The sequence below is a fragment of the Rhinolophus sinicus genome, chromosome 1 (genome assembly GCF_057876585.1).
Source record: "Rhinolophus sinicus isolate RSI-liver-muscle chromosome 1, RSI-T2T, whole genome shotgun sequence".
Classification (NCBI taxonomy): domain Eukaryota; kingdom Metazoa; phylum Chordata; class Mammalia; order Chiroptera; family Rhinolophidae; genus Rhinolophus; species Rhinolophus sinicus.
Genome location: NC_142501.1, coordinates 207201107 through 207227868, shown reverse-complemented (window position 1 = coordinate 207227868; position 26762 = coordinate 207201107). Strand labels below are relative to the sequence as shown.

Genomic DNA, 26762 nt, shown 5'->3' with positions numbered 1-26762 from the left:
TCCAACACTTTCATTCTCAAGGGGGGCAATATCACCCCTGAGGCTGATTCCTGGGGAGAGGAGGGTGAAAAAAATCTTAATGATTACAATAGTTTGTAGCCCTGCAAGCTTAACTCCACCTGACGACATAAAAATATATACAGTATATCTTTGGTATTAAAATTCCATGGGGAGAATATGAAGTAGGACTAAACAATATCTAGTCAGCTCCTAAGAGAAACTATAGTGCCCCCAAGAATGCATGTGTTAGGGAGCTGGTCCAGAAGATGATAGTAATAATGGAAAAAAAGGTCAAGAAACACTGCCCTAGTATGAATCTTGACTCTGATATATATACACATGAGACTACAGTATGTGGGTTAGTTCCTGCCCCAGGAAGCTTGGAGGTCAACAACAAAGAGAAAGGAAGCACTCGTTTCCAGCAAACAGTGTCAGCTCTAATAGTTTAAGAGAAGAACAGGGGCCTGCCTCAGACATGGGTTAAATGCTGGAAGCTTAGCTAATCCTTTTGGGAAGAAGGGACACTGATAAAAGGAAATTATGTACGAGTGGCATGTCCTCCCAGAGCAGTTGGGGATGTTGCAGTAAGAAACACAACTCAAAGTCTGGAAGTTTGAAAACCTGGAGCAAGACCAGGGCTGAGATTAGGAGGGGGCGAGAGAGGCACCAGGGTCTAAACGGTAAGGACCTGGCATTTGCATGACCTGAGAGTGGGTCCCTCCTTAAACGATGCACCTGAGCTGCCTCTTGCCTTACCCTAGTTCCAGTCCTGAGAAAGACAGGAGCTTGAGCAACCCAGGGGACAGCTCTTGGTCTGCACCACTTTCTTGGAGCTCAGGATACGGCAGCTTTGCCAGATGCTCTGGTTCCGGAATGTGCTGGGCTGACTGTCCAGCTGAACAAATGTGTAGATGAGAAGGACATCTTCCCCAGGGGCAGTTGTTTGTGTCTAGGCTGTTCTGCAGCAAGGAGAGATGGTATTTTCATTTACATTATCTGTTACTTAGGTCCTTCACTGGGAAAATCTACATCCTTAAAGTAAGACTAGCTGCAATACTTATAATAAAACACTGCCCCTTTCCATACCATCACTGCAGGTGTACGGTGAGGGAATTCAGGATGTAGCTGGGACTGGAATCTCTGTTTGCTTCTATACCACTGCTGAGCGGTTACAACACATGGGTTCCTAATAGAGCAACTGACCAGTGCCACAAAATGGTGGCAAGTGTGGCATGAAAGAAAGTGTGATTCTGTCCATATAGAATTGATTATTTTTGTGTTAATGCTCTTCTGATGTGAGTGGCTGTGAGTACAGACATCAAAGGAGGCAGTGTGTGTGTGTGTGTGTGTGTGTGTGTGTGTGTGTGCGCACGTGTGTGTGTAGGTATGTGGGCATGTGCACACATGCTCTGCATACATGTGAGTGGGTGAAGGTGATATGACTTAATTATATGCCTCATTCACTCAGATAGAGGAAAATAGAAATTAGCTTCTATTATTTCCCTAATTCTACCCCTTCATCTGAATCTTCACAACGATGTCTTTGAATATAGATCTTTTATCTATAGCAGCCACAATTGCGGGGTTCCCTGCCAACAGGCCTGTTTCGAGCAGCATTCACAAAATGCAACTTTGCTAATTACCATTTTCAGAAAACAGCAACAATTCCCAGGACCACTGCCACCAAATTTCTTGTCCACAAATGTGGGTTCACCCCCTTGAAAGTTGAATGAGAAAATATATAGCTTCCTTGGATGTTAGCTTCAGGTAGACCTGTCTTTCTCCTTATCCATTTTATTAATAGGTTTCTCTTTTCGAATAGTTTTAAAATGATATGAGTAAAAAATTATATTTTGGATGCAGAAACTTGGACCTCCTGACAGAGCTCTGAAACTGTTGAGTGTGGGTCTCAGAACAGGGGACTCAATCACCTGAGCACTGACTGTGCTGAGCCCATTCAGGGCACCTGCAAAGGTGGGCTCGGTCAAAGGAGGTGAGGTCTGCACTGCTTGGCTCCTCCTCACTCTCCTCCAAGCCCACTCTCTGCCTCCCCACGGCCACGCCCCTACCCACTGCCTTTTCTCTGCCAGTAACAACTAGAGCAAAGCACGTGTGGTTCCAAATCTTTCTTGGTTCTTGTGGCTGGAACAATTTGCCTACCATTTCTCTAGCTAACTCTTGCTCATCTTTCAGCTTAGATGTTCCTTCCTCTGGAATTTCTCCCCTGATCCTGTGAGACGTGGTTCTGTAGCTCCAACTCCCCTGCCACGTCTTCTGTTTGCTCAGGCTCCACAGCATATGTCACCGTGGATTGGGCTTGTCTGTTTATTTCCTGAGTGCTCCACTAAATCTCAAGCTCCTTGAGTGCTGGGCCTGGTCTTGTAAATGACCGACCACTGGCACTGAATACAGGGTCAGGTATGTCGTGAGAGTTTAACTGTGCGATGATTGTTGATAGGTGAGAGATGAACTCAGTTCAGAGAAAATCTGAGGAGGAAAAGTGTTCCAGGCAGTGGGAGAGCAAGTGCAAAGGCTCTGAGGTGAATGCAACTGGCATCTTGAGAAAGAAGAATGAGGACCCACATGGCTACAACATGGGGAACCCAAGGTAAGATGGAAAGAGAGAAGTCTGGAGAGAGAGATGCGGATGAAGTAAGGTAGGGCGCCATGGGCCACGCTTACGAACCCAGAGTATTTTATAAGTGTAGTGGGAAGCCTTTGGAAATTTTCCTCAGGGGAGTGGCGCAATCTGTCTTTTTTTTTTTTAAATTAGTTTCAGATGTACAGAACGATGTAATAGTTAGACATTTACACCCCTCACAAAATGATGCTTTATGTTTTAAAATGATTAGTCTGGCCACTGAGTAGAATTGATTATAGGAGGACGGCAGTGGACGATGGGAGGCTGTTGTAATTCTCAGTTTCTATTTGGAATCTTGGAGTTGCTGTGCGTCTATTAATTTAGAAAAATAGCAACAACAAAGAGAATGTTTTAATATAAAATGGTTTATTTTCAGCAATCTGTTTACGAGGCATTTTTTGGAAAACTGGAAAGCCCTTTGGTTGTTCTCTTTAAAGCTGAAAATTATGGCACTTCATTACAAATTTCTTCTCAGAGTAGCTTATAATTTTCTTTCATTACAAAAGCAATATTAAAATAGCAAAAAAAGAAACAGACAAAAGAAGTAAAACAATTTACCTCTCCATCTCAAATAAAGCAAGGTTTTATTTACTTATTTATTTTTAAGTTATCTTACTGTCTCTGACCATAAACATAAAGAGTATGGTTAAAGTTATAATGATGCTGGGTTTGTGGTGTATTTAATTCTGTTTCTTTCACATAATGGATACCATAGGCTTTCCCAAAATTCTGTATAAGTGTTCAGTTCCGTGTCTGACATGTCATCAACAAGAAATGGTAAAACATTAATTTTCCTTCCACGCCTCCTTCTCTTCCCTAGTTCTAATATTGTGTTAGAATATGGCGCTCATAGTGATTATTTTAAAAAATTATATGCTGTTTTATCGAGTGAACAGTTCATTTATATATTTTTTTCACACTCTGGTGGATAATTAGTCAACATTTTTCAATCTTATGCAAGTTAGTGCTTAATTAAAATTAATTGGATTAATAACCTTTCTTTCTTTTGGATTTTCTTATTGCCTTTGAATGCTTTTCCATAGGATACATTTTTTTTTAATTTTTGGAAGAAAAACCTTTTCCCCTCCCCAAATATCACACAGACTTAATATATATAACGAGCAAAAATAAAGCCTACTTGCCCCTCTACCTTCAAGAGGCAGCCCCAGAGTTTCTCAGGAAAGCTGGAAATTCTTGCCTTATGATAAATAACCGGGGGAAGAACCTTATGATAAATAACCAGGTGAAAGGTTGTAAATATTTCTTGAAACCTCTATATGACTCTCAACCTGTGTAATTTTTTTTTAAGGATTGAAGTTATTTGCCTTGCTCTCAGAAAAGTATAAACAGACAAATTTCCTAACTACACCGCCCACAGTGGGCATTGTCACTTTAATCAATTTTGTTAATACAGTAGGTATAAATGACATCTCATTAATGTTTACATTTCCCTTCACCTTTGAATATGAGGAAAGTTTATCATTGCTATGAAAAATAAAAAGCTACAATTTATTGGGCATTTACTATGTTCTAGGCGTACTATGTTCATGGGTTTAGTGTGAATTTTTATAATCCTCACCCTACCTTCTTATAAAGGTGTTGTTCTGGAATCTATTTTATGGACAGGGAAACTGAGGCTGAGAGAAATGGAATAACTTTCTAGAGGTCAGAAAGCAAAGGTAGAGCCGTGTTTGAAATTCTGCTCTGTTAACCTCATGCGGATCGCCTGTCCTCTGGCAAGAACTGCACGTACGTCGCCTGTTTCTTTACTGTGAACTTGATGTTTTTTTCCCTAATTTGAATTTTCCCCTGTCGTGCTATACGTATGTATTTATTTTCTTGGCATATTTAATGCAAATATTTTTCCCAAGGACTTTTAAAAGATCCATTTAGCAGGAAATATTTACACTGAGGGAGTCGTAAGTTGAGTCAAGTGGAGGTCTAATTTTATTAGTGCCCTAGGTGTGTGATTGCAAGAAGCAGAAGGAGACATTTTTACAATGTTTACTTATAAAACTTTTTTGGGCTTTCAAAAAGTGAATGAAACTGAGAAAAACTTCCTAATAACTCCAAGGGTTGAGAGATCCCCTGTTGATTGCTGCAGGCCCTAATAAAATCCCCACAACTCAAACATTCCTCCTGTCCTTTTTCTCTTACCTTCAAATTGGGTATAATTAATACTGTTTTCACAGATGAGGAAAATTAGACAAAGATGTAAAATCATTTTCCTAACATCAGAGAGATTTTAAGTAGCAGAGAGAGAGTAAACAGATGTCTGGAGGAGTCCAAAACACATGTTATTTCTGCAATATCATATCAAAAGGGGTCTAAAGAGGTGCTTATTTAGAGCAAATTATAGGCTTGAGAAAGTTTCCAGTGGAGCGGCACCAATAAGCAAGGTGTCGATGACGGCAATAAGTAGAAACTGTCTGGGAAACTAGATATGCCCACCTTAGTGGTAGGTGGTGGGAGGGAGAGATGATTGGAAAGGTTCATTCTTTTTTCTTTCCTTCCTTTGTTCCTCCCCCCCTTTCTCATTCCCTCCCTCTCTTCTTTCCACCTCTCCATTCTTCATTTATCTATTAAAAATACACTGAATGCATTACAGTAGGCACTGAGGAGACGGAGATAAATGGAACTGAGTCCCTGCCATTAAAGAACATTCCTTCAAGTGAGAAAGGCAAATAAATCAATGATTGTCAACTAGAGTGATATTATTTGACAGTTCACATGCACAGAGCACCATGAGAAGGTAGGGCTCCTCAATTGACAGGCTATCGCCCATTATTTGTTGAGTGAAAATGAAACTCAGAGGTAGGGCATCTGAATTTGAGTGGGAAGGGAGTGGCCAAGGAAACTCCTGGGAGGAGAGATTACACCTGAGCTGCATATTTTTTGGAAGGGTACATGGAAGCTAATTAGGAGGGGGAGATGTGTTTCATGCCAAGGGATTCTTCAGAGTAAACATTTGGAGGCGTGCAGTAGAAATGAATATATGAGGCACTGCAAATAGTTTCAACAGGTTGGTGTGAAGGGGAGATGAATGGGGGCGTTCAGCAAGATTGCAAGGTTTGGACAAAGGCGATGCTAAACCTGCTGGTATTGGGAGGAATTTCCATCTCCAAGGAGAAACGTGGACTCTGGCGATCTTGTTTATTTATTTTATTTTCTTATTTTTATTTTTTAGCTTACGTCCTTGTCATGCCTGAGAATTTCCCCAGGGATGCACATTCCCCTCCAGGCCAGTGCCACCTGCTGTTTGAAAGTCATCTGAGTTGGCCCTGTCCCAACTGAAATGAGTAATTTATTGTTATGTCAGGGGAAAACTGGTTTGGCGAGAAAAAAAGAGCCTTCAGGCTCCTAAACGTAAAGTTTTCCAGGCTGGAGTGGAGAGAGTTGATTTATGGCTTTGAAGGAGTCTGCTGGGAGAGTGAAAGTCCCCAGTGTCACACCTTGCTGGCCCTCCACAGCTTTCACTAACTTTTCACCTGGAAAGCCAGGAGGTCAGATTTGACAGGTCGTTTCAGCCTCCTTGGGTCCTAACGTTCAATGGACATGTGAGGCTCAGCCAGGAGGCTGGTCTGGTATATGCATTGTGAGAAATAGATAGATCATAATAGCTATACATTGACGGGTATTTCCCATATGCCAGCCCCTGTGCCAAACTATAAACACCCCTAAGCACCTTTAATTATCACAGTATCCTTGTAAGGTAGGGATTCTTAGCCTCATTTTACTAACACGGAGGGTAAATTTTGGAAAGATTAAGTAGCTCACTCTACAATACAGTCAACACTCAAGGTGGGATTGCCTGGGTTTGTGCCACACTAGCCTTCTGTCTATGTACAACTGTCCTAGCTACAATTGCCCTTCGATGCTTCAGTTTTAGTGTTGATTCTTCTCTGGGCCTGGAGTGCGCCTTTCACTGATTTCTCTTGGTGGAATCCCAAGTTCATTTCAGACTTGCTCCAGCTCTTGCACCCTTCCATGAGGACTTCCTTGACCCCCTTTCCTCATGTCCACATCAGAATGATCCCTTCTCTCCTGTTCTATTTGTACTTTGTGCAAACTTCTCACAACCGTGATTTCTGGGTTTGCACACTGGGCTGTGAGCTCCTTTCTTGAAAGGATCTCATCTTTGCATCCCCAGTTCTGTTCCAGGCCCTCAATAAGTATTTTAGAGCAGCTGAGTAACAATCATTTTGGATGTTTCAACTAGGAAAGTTATTTCCCCTATTCATGACGGCTCTCAGGTATACAAATTTTCATCTTTTTTTTTCTTTAAAGTTTATTGGGGCGACAATTGTTAGTAAAGTTACATAGATTTCAGGTGTATAATTCTGAAATACGTTATCTATATTTCACATTGTGTGTTCACCACCCACAGTCAGTTCCCTTTCCATTACTATATATTAGACCTCGTTTACTCTCTTCTAGAGCCCTGCTCCCCTCTTACCCTCTGGTAACCCCTAAAACTATTGTCTATGTCTGTGAATTTTTGTTCTTTCAGTTGTTTGTCTTGTTCTTTTGTTGTTTTCGGTTTATACACCACATATCAGTGAAATTATATGGTTCTCTACTTTTTCTGTCTGACTTATTTCGCTTAGCATTATAATCTCAAGATCCATCCATGTTGTCACAAATGGTCCTATTTCATCTTTTCTTACCACCGAATAGTATTCCATTGTGTATCTGTACCACAACTTCTTTATCCATTCATCTATCGAAGGACATTTTGGTTGTTTCCATGTCTTGGCCACTGTAAACAAAGCTGCAATGAACATTGGAGCACACTTGTCTTTATGGATAAATGTTTTCAGATTTTTTGGCTCGATACTCAGGAGAGGGATTGCTGGGTCATATGGTAATTCTATTCGGAATTTTTTGAGGAACCTCCACACTGCCTTCCATAACGGCTGCACCAATCTGCATTCCCACCAACAGTGTATGAGGGTTCCTTTTTCTCCACAGCCTTTCCAACACTTGTTATTTGTCTTGTTGATGATAGCCATTCTAACTGGGGTGAGGTGATGTCTCATTGTGGTTTTTATTTGCATTTCTCTGATGATTAGTGATGTTGAGCATTTTTTCACATGTCTATTTGCCATTTGTATGTCCTCTTTGGAGATCTCTTCAGGTCTCTGCCCATTTTTCAATTGGGTTGTTTGTTATTTTGTTGTGGAGTTGTATGAGTTCCTTGCATATTTTGGATATTAGCCCCTTATCCAAGGCACTGTTTGCAAAAATCTTCTCCCATTCAGTTAGTTGTCTCTTTATTTTGTCGATGGTTTCTTTTGCTGTGCAGAAGCTTTTAAGTTTGATATAGTCCCATTCATTTATTTTAGCTTTTACTTCCCTTGCCTTTCGAGCCAAATTCATAAAATGCTCTTTGAACCCAAGGTCCATAAGTTTAGTACCTATGTTTTCTTCTATGCAGTTTATTGTTTCAAGTAAGTTTAGTCATTTTTAAGCGACTGTTTTTAAGTGTGCAGTTCAGTAATATTAAGTACATTGGCAACGTTGTGCAACCATCAACACCATCCATCTCTAGAGCTCTTTCCACCTTGCAAGACAGAATTTTGTATCCAGGAAGTAGTAACTCCCCATTCCTCTGCTCTGCAACCCTTGGTAACCACCCTCCTACTTTCTATCTCTATGCTTTTTACTAAACTGAGTACCTCATATAAGTGGAATCATATAGTATTTGTTTTTTTGTGACTGGCTATTTCACTTAGCATAATGTCCTCAAGGCTCATCTATGTTGTAGCATGTATCAGAATTTCCTCCCTTTATAAAGCTGAATAATATTCATATATATGTGAATATATATTTTGCTTACCCCTTCATCTGTTGATGGACACTTAGGTTCCTTTAGCTATTATGAATAATGCTGTTGTAAATTTGGGTATACAAATATCTCCTTGAGACCTGCTTTCAATTCTTTTGAGTATATACCCAGAAGTGGAATTATTGATCAAATGGTAATCCTATTTTAAATTTTTTGAGGAACTTCCACTGTAGCTCATTGATTTCTCCTCTTGAGACAGTGATAAGAGTACAGTTTTTAGATATTGAGAGATTTGGGTCTGAATCTTGCCTACCCCACTACTCTGTGTGTGACTTTTCTAGCCTTTGCAATTTTCTCTCTAATACCTTCCTCAAAAGGTTGTTGTCAAGTATAACTGAGTTAACATATATGAAAGGACTTTGTGAACCATATTAGCCTTCTGTTGCTTTGTTACAATACTGTAATATTTGCTTTCTTCTTTCCTGTTCTTATTCTTGAAGGGCTGCAGTCCTGAGAATAATGTGAAGGGCTGCCAATTTCTGAGAAGAGTGAAATCTCTTAAGATCAATTTCAATAATATCTTCATGGTCAGATCATAGTATGTGTTTGCTTGATATTACGTTCACTCTGAGTGGCCCATTCCTGGCGCTTGTTAGATAATAACAAGAAAAGGTTAGACCACTTCTGGCCTAATTTTATCCTCATGGACAAGTTTATTTAGTTTCCTTGACTGCAGTCTTTGAAGAGATTATCAAGGAAGTGAAAATTCCATTTATTGAAGGGCAACTTTTTTTTAAAAAAATTAATTTACTTTCCAATTACAGTTGGCCCATAACATTGTGTTAGCTCCACGTGTACAACATAGTGACTAGACATTTATACACGTTACGACACCATACATAGTTATTACAATATTATTGACTATGTTTCCTATGGAAGAGCAACTTTCAAGATCAAAAGGAACAAAATTGAAATGACTGAATGGTAGGCAATAGGATTAATATTTTGGAATAAAAAGTTAGATGTTGTAATTATCTTCAAATTATTTTATCTTTTCTTGGTCATAAATAAAGCCACTTCTGGTACTGGATATGTCAACTTTATTCATATAACTTCTCTTGTATGAAAAGAAAACTTGTTTTTCATCACTAAGTTTAGCCTTTGAAATACCATCTTGCAAATTTATGCTCCCACTTCAGCTTGAGGAGTTAGTTGAAATTGAGTGAGACAACAATATCACTACAAGTTTCTTCAAAGGAAAAAAAAAATTAAATGCACAAAAATAGTCTGAGAGACACTGGTGAGTGCAGAGAAAGGAGAGGACAAGCTTCAGAATCACTGTCTGGAGTGTTTCAGCTGTACAGTCCCATCCAGTGAATTTCAGAAGAGAAAGACAAGTACTCTGCTTTCAAATAGTCCATTGTCAAAACCTGACGAAAATGCAAAACTTCTAGCTCTCTATGGAGTAAGAAGAAGCATGGTATATTTGTGGTGAGTTTTGAAGGGATTTATGAGATCTTTCCTAGCCCATTTTATCTTTATCTCGCCCAGTGGGAATGACACCATATCCATTCAGTAGCTTGAGCCCAAAACCTGGGAGATAGTCTTGATTCTTCTTTCCCCTTCACTATACACAACCAGTCATCCTCCAGTCCAACACTGGTAGGGCTGAGAGAGTCTGATTTTCCTAGTGAGAAATTTCAACCAACCTTGGTGGCCCTCAGGCTGTAGATGGGTACATCCCAGAGGTACAGCCCAGCATAACAACTTGTTCAGCCACCATCGTGAAAAGACACTTCTATTCTCTGATGTGTATCTTCATGAATCTTGTTACATTTTGTTTTTCTTACAAAATCTTGTTTAATATTGGTAATAAGCAATATTGTTGGACACATGGACTTCAGTGTGTAATCACTGTTGACGACATCTCAATTCTCATCTTCAAGTCAGTCTTGGTATTTGAGTTTGAAAAATATCAGTGATCATGAGCGTTATGTAGCCTCTCTATTTGTCCATTGAAACACAGTAATCTTAATTTTGTCACTTGTACTTTGCAGTAATGAATCATATGTTTGGATCTTGACACAAACCTCCTAAAGCTCATTCAAAGAGAGCTTTAAATCGCATGTATAAAAATCAGTTTGATTTCTTTCAATTATGTCATAGTCATGTCCTTTGTAATGGCTGACACCCATTTGTCCTCTCTCCGTGAAACATAAAAATTCATTTCAGGCAATGAAATTCAATTTGTCTTGAAAGTAATTCTGTAAAAAATAATAATCTGTGCAGCACTCTAATCTCCTTCTACAATGTTCTGTTGAGCCTGGGCAGTGTTATCTGGCATTGTCCTGCATTATAAGAGGATAAATGGGAAATTGATGCTTCTGGTAAGGCAACTATTAATGATAATGGAAAGTAATTAAAATCCCAAAGTAGAACCTGGAGGAAACTTGCTCCAATCCAGAGCACATCAAAATGAGCTTTTGGTTTAACTTGCTGTGATAGATGGTATTATTACTTTATAATTATTCATTCCTTCCCTGCCCTTGCTCTGAGTTTTTAATCCTTGTTGCTCTATTTGTCCAATTAGAATAAAACCTAGCATGGGGCTGCTAGAGGATCACCTAATGTTTCTGTCCCTCATTCCTCTAAGGACCAGTGATCCACCTCCTTAGGATGGTTAGAGTCCATTATCCATGCCAGTATGGAAGCTCTTTGATTTGCCTGCTCTGTACAGGCAGCGGGCGGCCAAGGTGACAAGAGGCTTTCAGTTGAGTGGAATATTTCCTGTACAATCTGTGAAAGTCTTCCCCTTTGGGACAAGAACCTCTACACTTATTGAGCCAAGATTCGTGAGGAGAGGAAGCATAAATTCTCAACTGAGTCAGTGGGAACGCTGGTAAGTAAGACAACTCCTTCCACACCTGGGTTCCTGAACCATTGTGTTCCACCGACTGGACAACACGACGCCGTGTACTGTTGATTTAAGGTATATGCCATATGTTTTCAGGCTATCATCTCTAAGCTGATGCATCAGGTTTATCTTTAAGAAACTGGTTCAACACTGCATCAGGTTAACAGCTTCTGTGAAAGGACAGAAGGATTTTGTTCTCACTGTTGCATCCCATTTAAAGGAGGTTCCTTGGTCAAAAAAGGAGGTTACATGTCAATATATAAGTCACTGTGTGAACCTCCAGATAATCATGCTGGGTTTATGTGAACAATTACCTTTTCTGCCATGATGGCTAATACTGTGGTGAACAGAGTTCTCTCTTTAACACGTGGTTACATTTGAATGACACCCAGTGGTAATGTCTCTCTTCTCCTCATCCTGTCCAGTGTCAAACAACACCTCCCTTCCAAGGACAGCATGCAGGCACTTGCTGGTGAAATGAAGTGTTTGGGGGAATGCTAGTAGGGACAGCTCATTCGTTCTGCTCTCCATGGAGGTGGGAGAAGTATTTGTTGCTGCTTCTCCTGCCAGCCACTTGGTTTGCCCATCAGGAAGGGCCGTGGGGAACAGCGGGAGTTATAGGCTACGTGTTACTTCAGTACCTTCATGCTGTGGCGACTGAGTGGCTCTGCCATAGAGCGTCCAGAGAGCAGTCGGACTCCCTTGCTACAGTGGCTTTAGCATTGATTTTGTTGTGGCAAATCTTTAGCCTTATTTACTTGATTCTTTGATAATTTCCTTTTATTTGTTTGTTTCTTTGTTTTGCAAGAAACTTTTTTGCCAGCAATGAGTTCAAAAAGCAAAAGTGCATGTTTGACGAGAAATTAAGCACTAGATGTTCATTTGTCTGGAAAGCTGATGGTGACTGTGAAACCTGCTCAAAATATTTTTTGACATTTAACCATCTGCTAAGAAGGCCATAGTGATATCACTGATGGCAGACTCTGTGTAGACATGACAGAGCAACACGTGCAACTGAAGATGGTGCGCAACGCGGCTTTGTATTTAGATCAATTGAATATTGTTCTAAATTTCTTTTTCTTGTTTTGATTTTGTTTTCTTATGTATGTACCCCGTCACCCCCCAAAATCATACCTGTTAATGTGTTGGCTCCCTTAGAAAAAAAGATCTTTGCAGACAGTTGAATGATATTATCTGATCTTTGAAGTAAAAAAACATCAGATAAGATCATTACAATTATTGATCAATTTTTTATTTATTCAGAAAATCAAGGTAAAGTTTTGGGAATTTCATTCTGTCAAAGATGACAAATCTGACATTATTATAAATGCTACTGAAAGTACAATTAGAAGAAAAATCATGTTTGTAGTATTAATAAGCACAGAAATATTGTTGGAAGTATAATATATGCAATGTTCTTGGTGAATTAAAAACAACTACGGATCAACAATAAATACAGAATTGTCATTGGGCACATATAAGCATAATTGCATCCCAAAAAGCTTAAAGATTCTATTGCAATGGACCTAGTGTCGTGTTCCCCCCAAAACTTACATGTTAAAGTTCTAACCCCAGATTCTACATGTATAGGAAGTCAGGCCTTTAGGAGATAATCAGGTCAGGAAAGTGGAACCTCATGAAAGGGATTAGTGCTCTTATAAAAGGGACCCTAAGAACTGTCTTACCTTTTTTTCCAGGTGAAGATACAGAAGATGACAGTTTGCAGCCCAGGAGAGGACCCTCACCAGAACCTGACCATGCTGGCACCCTGATCTCAGACTTCCGGCCTCCAGGACTGTGAGCTATAAATGTCTGTTGTTTATAAACCATCCAGTTTATGGCACTTTGTTATCACAGCCCAAACTGACTAAGATATCTACCAATTATAATAAAAGCTTTAGTTGTTAAAATTTACAACAAAAAATAAATATTGCATTTAGAGTAAAGAGACTACAATTGTGATTTGGGGACACAGCTGATAGTGAATACAAAAGAGACTTTAGCATCTCAGTGCAAAGAGGTTTGCTCTTTGCTGCTCATCAACAACTGAATTTTAGAAACATTTAAGCATTTGAAGAACAATAAGAAATCAACCTAAGTGCCCTATGTGAACGTGCTCATCTTTCATTCAACTCTGTGTTCCTCTTATAGTGTGAATAACTCACAATATAGCAAGTATGATTCTAAGATTTAGTATTATCATTTTGTAAAACACGTCTCCTAAAGTTAGCCAACTATCTTGCCTTGTGCTTCGGCATTTGGAATCACCTCTGATTTGTCACCTTACTCAACGATTTTGGTACATAATCTCTATAAAAATGCAAGTATTACATGATAAGTTAATAACTTCGTAAGGCTGTGCTAAACAACGGGCAAGCTTGACACCAGCGAGTGAGTGCAAGCCCAATGTGAATGAGCAGACTAACTGGGTGTTCATTGATCCCTTGTCCGGGTTTCTGAGTGATAGCCATGAAAAAATGGAGGAGTTCTTGATGACGGACAAGGGCAGCAGGGGGTGTTATGTTAGGATAAAAGGCCAGAGCATCCATCCAATGGGAGGGCACATCCAATGGGAGACACAGTTGTGCCTGTGCAGGGTGTGGTGATAAATCTTGAACTCAGGCAATAATAGCAACAAATGAGGTCCTTTGCCAGAAAAGCATGACTCAAAAGAGGTTGGGATGGTGCTTGTTTGAAAGGAAGATCCCTGGGTTTGCCCTTTAGGAGATTTTATTTTATAGTTATTAAAAAAAAGAAAAGAAAACAAACTCTAAGATACAACAATGATCGTAGGAAACAATGTGTGAGAGGGAAGAACTTGCCATTTGACTACTAGTCAAGTACCATTTACGAGCTTGTATGATTAGTTTGGAAATGGAGGCCAGACGTGTCTACTCTTTTGTAGGGTGAAAAGAACACAGATTTTCGTGGTGAGGTTTGGGTAAGAGGCCTGGGTGAGCTGTTTGAGTCTGGTTGCAGTTTATCAGCGTCTCTCTCTCTCTATTAATAGTTTGCTGTAATAGTTTTTCAACATACATACAAACACTTGCACGTAAGTACACACGTATACACAACAGTTGCATTAGTCACACTTGTGCACCTTTCTCAGTAACTTAATATTTAACAAATATTTCCACATCAGTCCATATAGATTTATCCTCTTTGATGATAGTACAGAATTCCATTGTGTGAGTAAACTTCAGTCAGTCCTTTACGGACAGACATTAACGTTGTTTCCAGCTTCTTGCTGAGGCAGACATTCCGGGTGGTATACTCTACATGTATATTTGAAGAGTAAATTCCTAGAAATTGAATTATTTAGTGAACAGCAAAGTCCATTTTAGTTTTGGAAGATAAGGGCACAATAATGCTCCAGGTGCAGCCAAGGGTATGAACTAAGCAGACGCGATCATACACTGGTGGTGGGAATGTAAATTAGTGTGGAATTCCAAGACGGTCATTCTAAATTGCTTACATATCCTAATTCCCTTCTGCAAGTTGCCTTATGGAGTTACCTGTTTGTACATCCGATAAATGGTTTATCTTCGATAGTCCTTTAGAAAATAGAACAGCCCAATATTTAGATACATGGCTGGTGCTTTCTGAAGTGTTTTTAAAACTTTCTTTGTTTATTTTTGTCTACTTAGCTCTGCCTTTTTTTCCAGCAATGCAGATAGACGTGAATTTGGGGTTCTCACTTAGCTAAACATATTTCTTAATGAGCAGATTAGAATGAATTTCCAGAATGAATCCCACCCCCAGACCAGTTCTTCCTTGTCTCACTTCCTCACCTCACTTACAGGGGAAGTAGGTTAGACTTGCATTCAGGCACTTGCTCTAATCTGTCTCCTCAGTTTCCACAAAAGCTTATTTCCCTGCCCTTGGCTTGCTGGTCTCTCAGGCCTATAGTTCGGTATGCTACAAAAAACAGGGGCAAGTTGAACCCAAGGCTTCTCACCTGGAGAAACTAGACCAAGCTTCATGTTTATGCAAAGATCGGCCAAGAGGAATGGTAATCAGAGAGGATTGTTTGATACACACCAGCCCATCCTCTTTCCGATATCCTTAAATAGACACCTGGGTCACACAGACTAACCAGAGAACTTTGTCCAAGACCTTGCATGGAAGGATATTTGTTACACTGAAATTTATTTTGCTAGTAATATCTGTTCAGACTACTTTGATGTAAGAAATGGCTTTCAGAAACCTTAGCAGGGATTAGAATAAGTGTGTTGTATAGCTCACTGCATTCATCGTATCACAAGATTCATTCTTTCTTTCTTTCTTTCTCTCTCTCTCTCTCTCTCTCTCTCTCTCTCTCTCTCTCTCTCTCTCTCTCTCTTTCTCTCTCTGTCTCTCTCTCTCTCTCCTCTAGGAGAAATTCCTATAGGATATTAGTATTAAGGAACATTGCAAATTTCCCAAGCCATTGGCTTATTTTTATTTCATGGATATTTCGAGTCTTGTAACAGAGAAAGTTTCTATTGCATGCTAGAACACTTAGAACTAAATTTATGATTCATTCACAGTAGGTTTTACTTATAGAGCAAATTCTTTAGGCTCCAGAAGACTGAGGCTCCATCTTTTCCTGTTCAACAAAGTTTGCTGATTATAAAGTCTGTCATTTTGTGGGTATTTACAACAACCTGATTTTTTAACTGACCCCACACCTACCCTGTGCCACCAAAGATTTTAATCACTCATGGTGAGATAAGCATATTTATTTCCAAACCCAAATTTCTCCTTTTCTTGATTCCTCTTATGGCTCCATTTAGCTTTCCTCAGGGTGCTTTGTGCCACCTACTCATGGTTCCACAAAACTCCTATTTTAGCCTTTAAAATTTCTTTTCCATGTCTTTTTAAGATCAGTGGTGCTTTGGGTTCATCAGCTAATCTTTGCTCAGCACTGACTTTCACTGAATTGGGTTTTCTTCCAAGGGTGTGGAAGCCATGTTATGTTTGTGTGATGAAAGTTATACAGATAAGCAGGTGTTTATTTTTTCTTGTATCTTATAGACATCATTTGTTTTCTTTTATTGTTTTTGCAATAAGTCTGCTTTTTCCCCGTATCAGTTTACCTTTTTCCAAAGAATGATTCTAACTTAAACAAACTATGTTTTATTGTTAGTTTTACACCAATAGTTATGTGGGTCATTATAATATGCTTTTTTGTGATTTCAGTATCTTCAACTTGCCCCTGCCCTTGTTTGCCAAATTTCTTTATCTCTGCTTTTAATGTTTGCAATTTTGTCAGCTCTTAAAATAGCTTATAAGTTACCTCAAATATTTTCTGGGTATTTGTGGAAATAAATATAAGCACAGACCTCAAATTTATACACGTCCATGGGAAGTCACCATGTGAAGGACGAATATTTTCCAGAGATATATTAAATCCTCATTGTAACAAATATTAGTCTAAATTTCTCATTCAAATTTTCTAGAGATTCTGAAGGACTGCAGATTTCTGTGTTCTGAGGTATGTGACGAGTAAATATAATACAATTTAAGTCCTTCAAGGATGAGACAGTTTTCAAGTCAAAAGATACATAATTAGCATGGATGCTATTTTGGGAAGAGTCACTTAATGTTGTCTGGTTATATTTGGGACAGAATCAATTAACTGGGAAAATAGAGTTACTGTGATGTTCACAGGAAACATGCAAACAAGCATTTCATGTTTAGCTGTGTGCTGTATAGTGACAAGGCCCTGGTCCCACTGCAAGTTTTGAAACCTTCACTTGCAGTCACACTAATCAAGGTAGTCCTGCAGATGCACTTGAATGTTTATAACCAACTGTCATTTGCAGCATCTGAAGGTTTGTGGTGACAGGAAGGCTGTGCCAAGTGAAGAAAGGAGATAGCATTAACACCTGCTAGCCACACGGATCACGGATCACCCACATTCCAGGGGTTCCTTTCTAGTAGCATGACTGATTGGAAAGTAGAAGAAGTCAAAAAAATGATCAAGGTGGATAGAGCAGAAGCAGTGGAAAGATAAAACATAGTGGCACAGACAGCAAACCAATACCTCCACCACAATGAAGGCTTTCCTCAAATGCCAGGGAAATCTGATTGCTCAGTCTTCATTCCCATGGTATAGTGAACTCATTTTTTCCCCCCGAGTATCTAAAACTCACGATTACATCTCTCTGATCATTCTGTCTTCCTCACTGGACTATGAGTTCCTTGATGGCGCTAGTGAACTCTTTAGAGAGGCAAAGCAAGTGAACACCTGACCAGATACAGCACAACCACAGACAAACTGATGAGAAGGCAACGTCCCCCTTTAGTGTTGGTGCACATTCTGATGTAAAAGAAAGGGATGAAAAAGCAACCCTCCCTAGCATCTTACTGTATTTCTCCACTTCCATTATGTGCCCTCTCGCCTAAAGTGTCAATGTGTCTGATACATTTAAAGCATTAATACTATAAAAAATTTTTGGTATGCGTTAGTTTTGTCACATGACTTTGGACAAGTGCTATTTTCATTATGAATTGTTTTCTAAGTATCTTTAAATTATCTTTATAATCCAAAATTATTTAGTGATATATTATTTTGAACAATTAGTAGATTTTAAAACTATATTTATTAATATATTATTAACTTCTTATGTTACCATGTCAGAACATTTATTTACTTATTTATTTATTTAGATTCCACATATAAGTGAGACCATATGGTATTTGTCTTTCTCAGTCTGATTTATTTCACTTAGTGTAATATCCTCTAGGTCTAACCATGTTGTTGCAAATGGTAAGATTTCATTCTTTTTTATGGTTGTGTAATGTTCCATTGTATATATGTACATCCAGTCATGTATTGATTAATGGACACTTGGGTTGCTTCCATATCTTGGCTGTTGTAACTAATACTGCTGTGAACATAGGGGTGAATATATCTTTTTGAATTAGTATATATAATATTGAGATTTAATTAGCGGCCTAATACTTGGTCCATTTTAGTTAGGATGAGACACGCTTGCCATGTTAACAAATTAACCCGACATCTCATTGATTTAACAGACAGAAATTTATTTCTTGTTCAGTTTCTCTCCTGAATGTGATAACTAAGGAATCCAAGTTCCTCCACCTCATGGCTCTGCCATCAACAAATTACCCTATGAACTGCTTCAGTTCTTAAAATATACATATACTTTGACTCTGAATCATTTTTTTAAATCACCAACCAACACATAGAGCTTTTGTTCAACACAAGCTCTCTAGGGCAATGTCTTTAATTTTGACTCAAGTAATCAGACATTTAGGATGGCTCCCCTTTGGTAAGATTATGTCTAGGGTAAGTCTTTATATTATATAAAACATTTTCTCTATTCCTCATCATGCCTTCTTCTGAATTCCCCAACCATTCTAATTCTCACAAATGTCCCAACCTGCATGTTATATCTCCTGTTGACCTCAACCAGCCTCAGGTTCTGACCCACCAAGGATCTACTGTTTTGGTGACAATCTAAGCTCTCGCTCCTGCTCTTATTGTCTTTGCTGCCATTTAAGTCTTGACTTCTGTCTACTCTCTGTTCCTATCATCGTTCTGGATAGGAAATTCTGTGAGAAAAGTCTGTTGGTGTACTTAACAAACCTTGCATAAAGATGAGGGCTTCCTGTGTACTCCAATTTTCTTCAAATCACTATAGTATAAACTCTGTTAATTGGACACTTGATCTTATTTCACCCAGCACCTTCTCACTTTTGATATGATATGGAAATGGTAACATCGTATAACTTGGTTTATAGTGGATTTAGCAAAATTACATAATAACAGAGTGAATCATTCATTCAACCAACATTTATTGAGTCTGCTTTATCCCTGGCTTTGGCAGAGGGAATTCAAAGAGAAAGAAGAAGCAATTGTGAAGGAGCTCTCAATCTAGAGAATAAAAGACCCATAACAGCCACCAATATTTAAAGTATGTTGGTGGGATTGCAAATTGGTGCAGTCACTATGGAAAACAATTTGGAGGCTCCTCAAAAAAATGAAAAATAGAATTACCTTATAATCCAGCAATTTTATTTCTGGGTATTTATCCAAAACTTTTTTATAGTATTAGTGCTTTAAATTTATCAGACACATTGACACTTCAGGGGAGAGGGCACGTAATGGAAGTGGAGAAATATAGTAAGATGCTAGGGAGGGTTGCTTTTTCATCCCTTTTCTTTTACATCAGAATGTGCACCAACACTAAAGGGGGACGTTGCCTTCTCATCAGTTTGTCTGTGGTTGTGCTGTATCTGGTCAGGTGTTCACTTGCTTTGCCTCTCTAAAGAGTTCACTCATTCATTCAGCAAACTTTTATCAAGATTCTATTATGTACCAGTCATCAGTGTATATTTTCTTCTCTAGAAGGTTTTTGTGTGGAACAAGAATCAGGAAGCAAATAAAAAAGAACACGTCAGCTAGCATTAAGCCCAATGTAAAGAATTACTGCCAAGCAAAAAGTGATGGACAGGGAGACCCGACATAGGGTGGTCAGGGTAGATATATTTGAGGAAGAGACATTTGAAGGGAGACCTGAATGATGAGAAGGAACCATCCACGTAAAGATAAGGTGGACAAGCTTCCCAGGCTGATAGAATAGCTACAGTCCGGTGGTGGGGATGGGGCCAGTGGAGTAGCGTGGAGGATGAGGTGGGCAGTGCAAAGAGGAAGCTGAGGGAGCAACATTTCATAGGTTTTGTGGATAATGGAAAGGCGTGGGGGCTATATTCTAGAAAGCAAAAGAATAAGGGAAATATTTTTAGATTTATAATTGTCTTTGGGGCCTCCAAGATAATTCTATCCAGAATGAATAGAAATTGATAGGTTGTTCTAAATCCATAAGCAGATACGACTCGGTGTACTGGAGAACCAATGTGCTGTATGGAATGTGATGATTCAGTGTGTGTGTGTCAACTTGACTGGGAGATGGGGTGCCTACAAATTTGATTAAACATCGTTCTACATGTGTCTATGAAGGTGTTTCTAGATGAGGTTAACACTGAATTGTTAAGTAAAGTAGTTGCTGTCCTCAAAATGGGTGGGTCTCATCCAACCCATCAAAAGCCTGAACAGAATAAAAGGTGAAGTAAGGGAGAGTTCACTCTGCCAGACTCTTCTCAAGCAGGGGCATAGGTCTATCCTGCACTTAGATTGTAACCTACATTACAGTCTCTCTTGGTTCTCAGTTATTCAGACATGGACTGGGTCGGCCACCACTGGCTCTCCTGGCTCCCGGGTCTTTGAATTTGGACTAGAACTCTACCATTGGCTCTCTTGGGGCTCTAGGTTACAGAGTGCAGATTATGGGACTTCTCAGCCTCCAGAATCATGTGAACCGACTGTTTATAATAAATTTACATACTTATTTATGTATCATATCTATCTATCTATCTATCTATCTATCTATCTATCTATCTATCTATCTATCTATCTATCTATCATCTATCATCTTATTGATTCGTTTCTCTGGAGAACCTCTACCAAAACTCTCCTTCATTTTCTTAAAACACTGATTTTCACAGTCTCCATGATGTGCTCCCTCATGTTGCTTTCAATGTGTCCCAAAGTCTACAAGTTATGACGCAACTTCAACAGTCTGATTTTTTGTTGTTATTGCCAATGTTAATCTTGAGTGAATCACTCCAATTCCCTGCATTTCAATGTCTTCATCTGTAAGCTGTGTCTAACTTTACCTTCTGTGCCTCACCTATTACATTACTATGTGTCCTTGATTTTTGAGTCATGCCTTCTTCTGTCACTTTGCCAAGTTTCCAGTCTGTCTTCTAACATCTGGAGTTACAGTCAGTGAAGGAAGGCTGAGGTTTGGATTTGCTGAGAGCTACTTCTACCTTTCTAGCACATAATTTTATAATTCATCTATGAGTTTCAGAAGTGATCTGTGTGCACATTTCTCATTTTAAAAACTTCTATCCATTTTCTCAGATGGCTGTGGAAAAATTAGAGGATTTTTGCGTCTTTCATTTTCCCATTTGATTAGGATAGAACAAAATTTTCCCTGCTTTAAGAATTGTTTCCCACATGAAATATTCCCTTCTCTATTGCCTTTGACATGGACTGCCCTCAAATCCCACTCTTTTTTATGTGTATAAACTGCTTATTTGATCTGACCTGGTTCTGAATCAAGAAATTGATTCACAAGAGTCTTTGCCTTTGGAAATGGTATTGAATCAGAGCATTATGCTAACACATGCTGAAACTTAGAACTGGAAATGCAGAGGAGAAAATGGTCTTGCAGCTACTTCCCTCAATTAGAGGGTTAGAGACAGGAGACTTTATTCTAATAAAATGCAGTGTGTTTGCAGCTGGTGCAAAATCAAGAAACATTAGGAGAAATTGACATTAAAAGTGCAATATAACAGATGGATGAAAAAATGAATTTTTATCAAGATGATCCATTAGTGTTTTGCAGCCAGGCAGAGAAGAACAATGACCCGGAACAAATCAAGAAGAATGATGCTTGACTTGTGTTTGCTTGTTCTAAAATGTGACCCATATTTATAATCTTTAATTAGAAATGCATTTGCTTCTGGTTGATTGGATATGCTTTTCAACTATTGTTATTTTTCTTTTTTGTGGAGTTGGGGAGTGGGCGTTGGGGGTGCTTTGGTGCAAAGGATTTGGTTCAGCAAATTAGATTTAATGAAAAGAGAGAAAACAAGCTCACTGGAGTGGAGCCCTGCCTAAAGGTAGAAAATTAATCTCCAAGTTGGGGAGAACTGAGCAGTTCCATCATCAAGCATTAGTCTCGAATAACCTTGGGTAACTTTTGCATCAATATTTAAAAGCAGGTGTAGCACAGACCTTGTTCTGAACCTCAAATTCTTTCTATTTCCTAACTATCTGTCTTCCTGTCTACTCTTTAATTGATCTCTGGAATTAATACGTACTTATTTTTTTTAATGGGAAAAAGAAGAAAGGAGAAAGACAGTGCAAACAAAATGTCCTTATTTTTCCTTTATAAACTAGGCTGAAAATGCAAGCCAGTGGGGGCACTATGCCAATTCATTTGGGAAAACTTGGAATTTTACTGCTGATAAATTGCTAGGTGGTTTGCCTGGCTGCCAAGGAATAAGTAGCTTGAGATAATTCATCTGCCATGCCTGTTGCTTGTACCTGCCACTTCCTTGCCTCTGGCTGATGTTAATAACATTAGCCTGGGAGGTGAAGGTGGCGGGGGAGAGGGGAGTTCCCTCCGCTGCAGTTAGACTCATGTAGAATCAGCACAACTACAGCCCATGGACGTGTGCTTGGATTAAACCCTCAGCCTATCAGTCTTGATCAAATTCCCTGAAGAACTCATCTGTGAACAAAGAATAGTCACGGAGATACAAGAAGGAAGAGGACAAAGAAATGGCGAAGGACATTTTAATAAAATTTTAAACCTGGGAAGAAACCTTATAGATGACCTAATTTGACCTAGACCAGTGTGAAATTAAGGCAGGTGAAGGACGACAGTTGAACTCAATGGAGCCACTACCAAGTGCCAGGTAATGAGCTTAACTTTCATTCTAACTTACTGTGTATATCAGCATTTCAAAAGAGGATTATTACTATGCCCCCAACTCCCTCTATTTTGGATTAAAACAACAACAACAACAGCAGCAAAAACGAGTCTCAGGTGTTATAAGGGTTAGCCCACGTTTTCTTAGCTAGTCAAGGATGGCATCCAGATCAGAATCCATGTATGTTGGAGTCCATTGCCCAAGCATGAGTATCTCCTATGTGTGCGGCCATGATGCCTTTCCCCGACAGCTGTGGTGGTGACAGCAAAATAAGACAATATTTAAAAAACTATCTTTCCCACAAAGCTCTAAATTTCAAGATATCATTCACACCATCATTTCTTCACACAGAGAAAAGACCATGGACTCTGGAGTTAGAATAACTGAATGTATGCCAACCACTCACCATCAGTGTGTATAAGGATGTGTCACTTATAATCCCTGAGCCTCAGTTTTTCATCTCTAAAATGGAAATGATACTTTTACATGTGTGATCTATCTTAGCAAAGCACATCTCTGGCACAGGTGGTGGGGGTTAGTTGGGCGGGGTGGGGGCGGTGAGTGGAGCACAAATGCTGGGGTTTGAGAAAGAAGGAATCAGTTGCAGCAGACGAGATATATCTGTTTGACAAGGTGCCCTGTGTGACAATGGTACAAGGGTGCTGTTGAGCGCAGAGACCTTGTTTTCCACAACTTGTTTTCCAGGCAGGATCAGGACAGGCCATAGTGCACATTAAGTGCCAATCCCCATGCCTTGCATGAAAATAAGTTCCAACCCCTACACCCATCAGGCATGATTGGGTCACTTTAGGTTACGACTTAGTTAGTCTGAAGGAAATTGGGGCCAACCTTGGATTGAGGACATATACTCAGTCTTCTCTGGTACAAAGATGCTCTAGTTTAATGCTGGTTTTAGGAAGGAAGGAGGAAGGAACGCCAAGCTCAGAAACTGGGAGGAAGCAGAGGGGCGAGGGAGATCTGTGTGTGCACTTGGCTCCTTTTCATGGAGTCCTTTCAAAAGTGCTTCTCAGACTCCGTTTAGATGCAGTGGGGACCGCAAATAGATATTTTCTGAGCAGCTTTCAACCCAGCCTTGCTCTTCATGATGAAACTATTTCTGGTGCAAGAATAATACTTATTATTATGCAGAGGTGTCAGTAATTGCACTCTGAGACCTCTAAAGAATGCTTATAATCCTCTTATTTGAGAAAGCAGCATTCTTAATATTTGTAACTAATCCTGTTTCTGAACACAGAGAAGAATATTAGACTCAGATGTGTGAGCAGCTTGCCTAAAAATGTTTTAAGTAAAACCTTTATGAGGAAACTTTGGTCATGAGGCCACCTGGACTCAGGTGGGGAATGTCTCCTTGTGTCGTCTCTCTGGGGCATCTGTGCTGCCTGGAGAATTATCTTGGGCATATTATGTTCTAAGAAATTTGGAGCAAAAGCCATGTCTCATTCATTTTTGTGTGCCCCACAGAACCTACAGGGCACTCGGTAAATGTTTGTTACAGAAAGATACTGCCACAAACTTGGCAATATTTACCATTTAGATGGGGAGAAATGTCAACTTCTCCAAATGGAGGCTTGGGTTGCAAGAAACAATTATTCAAAGGACCTGTCCTCTAAGTCTTCTTCTTCCATAAATTAAACTCTCTCCGGATTCATGTTTTAAAGAGTTTTAAAAGAATCGCTCCTCTCACATGGCCTTTCCGACTTTTTGTTCCTCTCCATTCTCAGCTCCGTTTGATACAAACGTTACGAGCAGGGGGACTGACAGTCTCAGAGGCGAGGCGGCGCACGCAGCAATTAAAAGCAAACACATTTCCACTTCAGTCACAGCCTGTGGGTGTTTTAAGAAGGAAAAAAAAAATCTATTAAAATATAAATGTCAAACTCCTTGGGGTTTTGATCTATATTTCATGTAGAGTTCCTGGCAGAGCTTGGATCTTAAAGACTTGAGAAGGATGTTTTGCTCCTAAATTGTGAAACAGACAGAGAATGTCCTACTGGGCAGGGGGCAAGCGCCACCGGGCTCCGGCAGGGGGTGAGGCTGGGCAGCCAAGGTAGGGACAGGAGTAGGACAAGGGCGTTCTTGGGCATGGGGGTCACGGCCAGGAACCAAAGAGCAGAGCCGGCAGTCTTGCCCTGCTCCCCAAGTTACCTTAGCCACAGGACAGGGAGTTTCTTCCTCTTTTTCCAGCCCACCTTTAGTCTCCAACGCTTCCTACACAGAGGCAAATCATCAGATGGTTCAGAAATTGAGGTTGATTCATCTTCACTTGTCTAGGGGGCAGGATGGTATGCTTCAAAAGTCACGTGGCCTCGCTTTGCTTCCCATTTTGACTTCCTGGGCATATTTGTATTGGGCAAGACCTTCGCTCCTGCCTCCAGGTCGGGCATGACTTGTCTTGAGGGAGGAAGCAAGCTACCAGCTTTCTCGGTGCCAGCGCCTGGTCCATGTGGTGGTGACTTGTATAAGAGCCTTCAGAGTCCACCAAGGAGATCCAAGCACTGAGATGTGAGGATGGAGTTTCCAGGAGACCCACTTCAGTGCTCAAGCCTTAGCCTCGTGGGCTGAATTGTCTCCCCCTGCCCCCCAATTCTTATGTTGAGGTCTTGACCTCCAGTACCTCAGAATGTGACTGTATATAGAACAGGGCCATTAAAGGAATATTGATATAGGACAATAAAAAAGAAGGTAAAATGAAGTCATTAGGACGGAACCTAATCCAATCTGACTAGCATCCTTTTAAGAAAAGGTTAGGACCCAGGTATGCACAGAAGAAAGACCGTGTGAGGACACAGGAAGAAGGTGTCTTTCTGCAAGCCAAGGAAAGGGGCCCTCAGAAGAAACCGAACCTGCCTATACCTTAATCTTGGACTTCCGGCCTTCAGAACTGTGAGGAAATAGATTTCTGTTGTTTTAAAGCCACCCAGTCTGTGGTAATTTGTTCTGGCAGCCCTAGAAAACATTGGTGTTTGGTTTCCACTTACTCTAGCAGCCCTGCAAGAAGTTGTAATTATTGAATACTTGTCCGTTTCTGAGGAGGCTTGAGCTTACACCTTCTGTGGCAGAGAAACGTGCAAGCAGGGAAAATGGTGGGATTGGGGCTCCAGAGCTGTACTCCGACACCTGTCCATCACCAGCCAATGAAAATGATGCCAGGTCATGCAGAAATACCAGGGCAGGCCTGGAAACAGATACTGGTAAAGGAAGACGCTGAAGTTGATAAGAAATGGCTTAGCCTTGGAAGAGGGTGAGTTACCTAAGCAACAAGGGGCAAGCAGCTCTGAGGGATGCTAGCTCAGGACAAAGGGACAAGTCTGTCCTCCTCCTGGATGCTGCTGTCCTTGTGTATCAGTTTTCCTGGATACTGACCTCATGATCTCCCAGGGACGATGTGCCTTGACCACGAGCTCCTGCAATGGCCTGGCCCTTCTCTCACATGACACTCCCACCCACTACAATATGGAATAGTCTTAGTCTACAACTGTGAATTCATTTTGATATCCCCTAGCAATTTGTCACATTCAACCAAGGACAGCAGAGATGGACAGAGAACAGGTGCACACTAACAGACAGGGGCAGCTCCACATCCATTAGACCTTTTTTTAGATCTAGAAGCTTCTTTTGAAGCAGTGAGGGTATGGTACGTAGGACTGCTGGCCCTAAGGACTGCCTGTGGGAAGGCTCTCCTAAGTACTCTTATCAGTAAGAAAGCTTGTGCTTCTTGACAAGCCAAGATTTAAAACAGTGGACCAATTTGAAGACTTCTGTTTCCACAATGAGTAGCATGGTGACAAACTTGGGTTAAATTTGTTACTCAGCAACTTGCCAACTAAATCATTATAGACACGATCCTGGCATCTTCTGAGCTTTGGTTTCCTTTTTCATAA

General features: G+C 40.0%; 1 long non-coding RNA gene across 1 annotated transcript in view; it reads left to right on the top strand.

Annotated features, from left to right (window-relative positions):
* LOC109452126 (uncharacterized) overlaps positions 1–26762 on the top strand; it is a 417227-nt gene that overhangs the window by 326819 nt on the left and 63646 nt on the right. Inside the window, exon 5 of the long non-coding RNA XR_016019177.1 lies at positions 13041–13140. This is a non-coding gene — a long non-coding RNA (uncharacterized LOC109452126). The remainder of the gene's footprint in view (positions 1–13040; positions 13141–26762) is intronic.